The following is a 6000-nucleotide window of genomic DNA, read 5'->3' on the forward strand; positions in this document are numbered from 1 at the left end:
CGGCCCCCGAAGCCACACAGAAGCCTTCCCTGTCTCTGCTCCTGCTCCCCTCCCCGTCTGTCTTCATGGCGGATACGCTCTGCTCAGGAAGCTACCCTGTGCCACCAAATAGTTACACTGTTGTTGTGTTGCTGTTGCTGTTTTAAGTGAATCGGTCGCCCAGCTCCGTTAAAGCCGGCAGGCCGCAGGCCCCCGAAGCCAGCACCGCAGACAGCCCGCACTGACAGGACCTGTCTGGATCTTAGCAAAACAGAGCTCTACCTCGGAGGGCGAGGGGCTGGCTTTAAGAATGTTATCGTTTCACTGAAGGAAAAAAAAAAAAAAAAGAAGACGACAGGCCCAACTGTTTGGTCAGCAGCGAAATCAATTTATAAATGGCCCTTCCCGTGTGTCCTGTAAACTTTCCCTTCTCCAGATTCTGAGGGTCTGGGTTCCGGGAACATTTTGTTTAAAAAAAAAAATCATACGTTAAGTAAAATGAGGAAAACGTTCTGTCGTCAACATCGTAAGCGAAGTGTACATTCCCCGTGAGATACGTGACTCGTTTCCATAAAACTGTTCCCGGAGTGTTAATGCGTGAGTCCCGAGGGCAGCCACTGCCACGCCCGGGGTGACCGTGCCACGTTGATACAGAAGCGACCCCGTGGGTTGTAAGGGACCTCTGTGTACCTTGTGACAGGCACTGGGGGCTGGGGGCTGGGGGGGACAGAGCAAAGAGAATTACTGAGTGACTTCTGTGGGTCCTGAGCTCAGCCCGTCCCTCCCTCCATGTGCTCTCCCCGGGAGCTCCAGGGGCCCAGGCGCATCTGGGGTCCCGCTGGCAGTTACGGTTCGGGGCCAACGGCTTCGCAGAGAAGCCCTGGGCTTGAATCCCAGCTCCGGCACTGGGGACCGGGGACAAGACGTGTCACGGGGCCAGACCAGGGCGGGGTGAGGGAGGCACTTCCTCTAGCGCCACGATTAAGGGGGCGCTGGAAACTCAGCCATCAAGACAGAAACTGTACTTCTATATTAAAAAAATTCATAACGAATGCAAAACCCCCACGATAAACAAAATAGCAGAATTTTTCAGGAAGGACAGGACCTGACCCTCCCCTGCCCGAACCACCTTACTCGCCCTGAGCCAGACCCGTGTCCCGTCTCTGCTTACAGATGTCAGATTTTACTCTGCATGGATTTATGTTTGCATTCATTTAGACCTTTCTTCTTGACGCCTGGGTTTTTTCAGCACCTCCTTCAATTCTGGGCCCGAGGCGAGGGTTTCGCTCCCCTCCCCTTGCTCCCTGCCCCCGGGGACGGTCTCATCCTCCGAGCCTGGTGTTCTCAGAAACCCCAGCACCAGCCACGGCTTCCGGGGGCCTGCGGCCTCAGAGCGACGGTTTGTTTGCTCACCCACACACGGTGTTGTGCGTTCACATGTGCAAAGACCGGGGTCAGGTCCTGAGACGCCGGTGCCCCCCGACCCCGAGCTTGCAGTGTGGTGGTGCAGACAGGACAGGATGTGGCAGGGACCCCAGTGGGGACAGGCCTGCCTGCAGCACATATGACTGAGCAGACAGGAGTGCGTGCGGGGATCCACCCTGGACCAGCGGGAGCCCCGGAAGCCTTCCCAGAGGAGGCGACACTCTCCCAGGCCTCGGGGAACTTGACAAAGGGGAGAGACAGCACATGTCTGAGATAAGTAACAAAATGATTGGCTTGAAGGAATCTCTGTGAGCAACGCCTCATGTCACTGAGGCAGAGGGAGGGCTGTTACAAGGTTCTGAGACGGTTCTGGAAGATGGACACATCCTTCCCTTTGCAGGGAATTTCTGTTTTCTTTCTGGCTGATGCACATGCACACGCGTGCACACACACACACAAGCCCCCAGCAGCCGTCTCTCCTGCCCAGGATCCAGGGGCCATGGCGGCCTTCCTGCCCCGAGGTCCCCGCTCAGGGGCACTTGCTGTCCGGTCACGTGCCCTGGGTCCTCCTCTCCCCCAGTCTCTGCTCTCTGCTGGTGCCCACTCCCCACCCACACTGCAAAGGCACACTGAGCCAGGGCGTCCGCATGTTACTCGGGCCTCATTTTTAGGGGCTGTAAGTCCAGAACTCTCCCATAGAATTCTTAAATCCTTCCTGAGCCCCTCCTGCCTGGGAGCAAGCCCCCAAATCCAATCAAAGAATGCTGCCCAGAAAGTCAATCTGCTTGAGCGAAAACTAGACGCTCACACCTCATCACCCATCCCAAGGGTGAAGGAGCCCCGGGCAGCCACAAAGTGGTCGAGGATTGGTACATGTGGACGTGGAGAGATGCCCGTGTACCGTTAGGCTGAAAAAAATCAGGCTCCAAACTCGCAGTCCAATATGATTCCAATAGCTTTTTCAAAGCGAGTGTTTATATGAAGAGACGCCTGGGGTGGGGAGGGCTGGGGGGCCGCCGAACGCTGCCCGCACTTACTTAGGACGGGAAATTGGGAGGGGAAATTTTTTTTTTAAAATACATCTTTACGTTTTTTGGGAATCGAATGTTCTACACGGGCATCTGTTATCTTGGCACCAACAACAGCAAAAGCCCAGCTAAGCTGTTTGCATTTAGCACCGTGGGTGAGTAAGAAGCAGCTGATTTTCTAGGTAAATCCTGATTCTCTCTTGTAACATAAGCCTCGTGATGGAGTTACCCGTCTCTGTTCGAGTTGCGCACTTCCTAACTGACCTGGACTGGAAGCCAGACGACCGGTTTGTCCCGAGGCTCACGGACCCGATTTCTGACTGTGTTCGTGCCCCCCCCCGGTGAGCGAGTGGGTGGCCACCGAGGTGCCACGTGGCTCAGAAAGTACTGCTCTGAATCTCGGAGCCTCTCTGCACGTGGCGTCTGGTCGTATCGAACCCCGTGCAGGCCTAACTTCTTAACGCAAAGGTCCAGCTTGACACCCACTGAAACCAGACCTTCCAGAACCTCCACAGTTTAAAGGAAAAAAAAAAAGGCATTCTCGTTGTGCGCCTGTCTGTCTCCTTTCCATCACTCTTCATTGCACGTAATATCGGAGATGATTTAGAGGAAGTAAATATTAAAGAGCAGGTTGCCGATGAAACGTGTAAAATCGGGGCAAAGAGGGGAGGTCATCAGAACACGTCCACTGACTCTACAGAATCCCGCACAGCCGCTGGAGCGCGTCGTAAAGCGGGCTCCGAAACGTATTTGCCCAGTGCGTTTACCCCCCCACCGTGAGACCCCGGAGCGGTGGACGGATGCTAAGGATCTCCATGCGGCGGGTAGACCCCGGGGGCCCGCAGACCCCTGCCAACACTTGGCCAAACCTCCCAACAGATCCGTCTTTCCCTCGCCCCACACGTGCAGACACGGGCACGCATACGCGGCCGCCGCGGGCACACGCACACGTGTGCACACACACGCAAGCCCCGGCCAGACAAGCGCGTGTTTATGTCCGTGGTCAGGAGCATGAACAGCACTTTGGCCCCACTTCGCGCGGGTGATTCATGACCCTGGTCCGTCTGGGCCAACCTGGGGTGGTGGCCGGAGGCCCCCGGGGAGGCTGGACGCTGCCGGAGAAACGATGGAGGGGATGTGGCCCGTGGGGGGATGTCTCGATTTATCCGGAGCCCCGTTTACAGCCTGTCCATTGTGCCCCGTGTCCCTCCCCCCCCGCCCTGAGCAGGTCCAGCTGGAAGGAGACAGCGCTCGGAGCTCAGTGGGCGCAGACAGGACTAAAGTAAACACAGTGCTCATCGGCAGGCAGTTAGCAGCCTTTGGACAGATGATCAGCGTTGAGCTGGTGACGGACCACACACACGAGGCCCCCTCGGACCACACAGGCATCCGCCTGCCCGGCCTCTGCCTACGCCACACGCACACAAGGCTGGCCTCGCCTCACCGCGCCTTTCCCCCGCGCCACAGGAGATTTGGAGAAGCGTCTAGAAACGCCTGGATGTTGCAGACCCATGGCTGACCCTGGCGTTTCCAGGGGCCCCCGCTGGAGCCCCCTCAAGTCAGGCCCTGCGACAGAGACCACTGGCCGCGAGAAGCCGAGGGGGCAGGGTCTCGGGGTCACAGGCCCTCTGGGCCTTGAGGCCTCAGTCTCCCCCATCTGTGAGCTGGGGCGCTCACAGCAGCTGGTGTGCGGGGTGTGTGGACCCAGCCTCCCGGGGCCATGGCTCACGGACCCCTCGGGCCCCCGTGTGACTCTTACCGTCCCCCAGCAAGTGGCCCACATCCCGCTGAGGCCGGTGCCCTGAACACCGGCCACCCTTTACCAGGCGGCCGCCGTCCTGCCCCCACCCAGCTCCCAGCGGGCAGTGACCTCTGCAGACCAGTCCCTTCAGGTGACCCTCAGACACAGAGGCCATCTGGCACACTTGAGGCTGTGAGCTGAAAGCCCCACCCAGTGGGACGCCCCTGGGGAGCGCTCGCTAACGGCTGTCCCTCCCCCCCCCAGCACGTTCGCAGAGACCCTGCCCCTCCCGTGAGGACTCCCCCACTTCCTTTGGCTGGCACGAGGTGGGCAGGTGCTCTTCCCCGTCGGGGCCCCGCTTTCAGACACCCCAGGGTGAGGCCCTGACCCCCCCGGGCCACTCTGCCATCTCCAGAGGGCTCCCGAATCCCAGGCCACCTCCCTAACGGGGAGCCAGGCGAATAAAGCCCCTGCCCGCTGGCCAAGGCAAGGCTGGCGGTGGTTTAGGCTCCAGACGCGCCTAGCAAGGGGGCCCATCTACTCAGACTCACCAGGCTCATCGTGGAGAGGTGTTGCCCCCAGGGCGATGGGGGGAGTGCAGGCCGAGGCCAGTCTCCATCCCGGTGACACCTCAGAGCACCGCTCCGGGGTGGGGTGTGTGGCCTCCGGCCGCCCACAGCACCATCTGCAGGCCTTGCCTGGGGCCGGCGGCTGACCGGGGCCATCTGTCTTCATTACGCGGGTTTATTTGGGGAGGCGAGCGATGGGGGGCTGTCATGGCTGAGAGAAGGCTTGATCTATCGGCAGACACGCTTTGAAGCTCCCTTCAAGGGTGTAGCTGTGCAGATCGGAGGGGGGCGGATGGCAGCCCTGGGCGCACCCCCATACAGAAGGGTCTGCAGGCCGGGGGCCCCCCGGGAGCAGGCCTCCAGGGGAGAAGCGGGCGAGAGCCGCGCCTCCGCCCACCACCCAGGCCACTGTTTCTGAGGTCCGATGCGTTTTTAACGCCAGGAGAGGTCTCGGTGCGGCTCGAGGACGTAACGGTGAACATCAGGGCAGAGGCCTCGTAATCTGGAGGGGGAAGCACACAAGAGGCAGAGAAGGAGATGAGATTCTCAGAGAGTAGGGAGAACACAGGGGAAAACGGGGCTGGGATGCGGGGAGGCTGGGCAGGCGACTTCCTGGCTGGTGGTCAGCAGCCCTGGGCCCGGGCTCTGTTTGGATTTAGATCTCAGAAACTGCCTCCTGAGAATCCGTTCTCCATTACCACGGGTCATCCTTCAAGGTCCAGCTCCCCGGTGCACCAGTCCTCAGTGTCCTCATCTGCACAATGGGTATGATAAGGGTACCGAGCTCTGAGGACCGCAGGAGGTCACACACGAAGCCCCAGTGAGACCCGGAGAGCCGGCCACAGTGCCCGTCCCCGCGGGGCGACCCTCCGTGTTCAGTCCGTGTGGGGCATAAACGCACGCTGGGGAACATCTGCCACCCTGAGCAGAGAGGAAAGATGCCGTCCTGTCCCGACTCCTCGGGATGGTGTGAAATTATCAGTGAATAGTCGTCACAAGGGTAAGGGAGGCTTCCCACAGAGGAGGAACCCTGAGGTCACTAAAATGGGCAGGGCTGTGCTTTACAAAGACACAGAGGGAATGGACTGTATTAGGGTAATAGAGGGAAGACCTGGCCGGAGGGGAGAGAATTCACCAGAATATACTTTCAGGACCAGTGGTCAGGACCCGTGGGAGGGTGACGGCTTTCATCCCAGTGCCCAAGCTGGCTTGACCTTCCCTTGGGGCTGGGGTCCAGGCTGCATCCCACGCGAGGGGT

The 6000-nt window shown here is 59.5% G+C and overlaps 1 long non-coding RNA gene across 4 annotated transcripts in view; it reads right to left on the reverse strand.

Annotated features, from left to right (window-relative positions):
* LOC121009899 (uncharacterized) overlaps positions 1-5125 on the reverse strand; it is a 146476-nt gene extending 141351 nt beyond the window's left edge. For all 4 annotated transcript variants that reach the window (XR_005780903.1, XR_005780904.1, XR_005780902.1 and 1 more), the window contains exon 1: positions 4725-5125. This is a non-coding gene — a long non-coding RNA (uncharacterized LOC121009899). The remainder of the gene's footprint in view (positions 1-4724) is intronic.
* Positions 5126-6000: the final 875 nt, after the last annotated feature.

Source organism: Herpailurus yagouaroundi, unplaced genomic scaffold (assembly GCF_014898765.1).
Source record: "Herpailurus yagouaroundi ecotype Mexico unplaced genomic scaffold, PumYag 190, whole genome shotgun sequence".
NCBI lineage: Eukaryota > Metazoa > Chordata > Mammalia > Carnivora > Felidae > Herpailurus > Herpailurus yagouaroundi.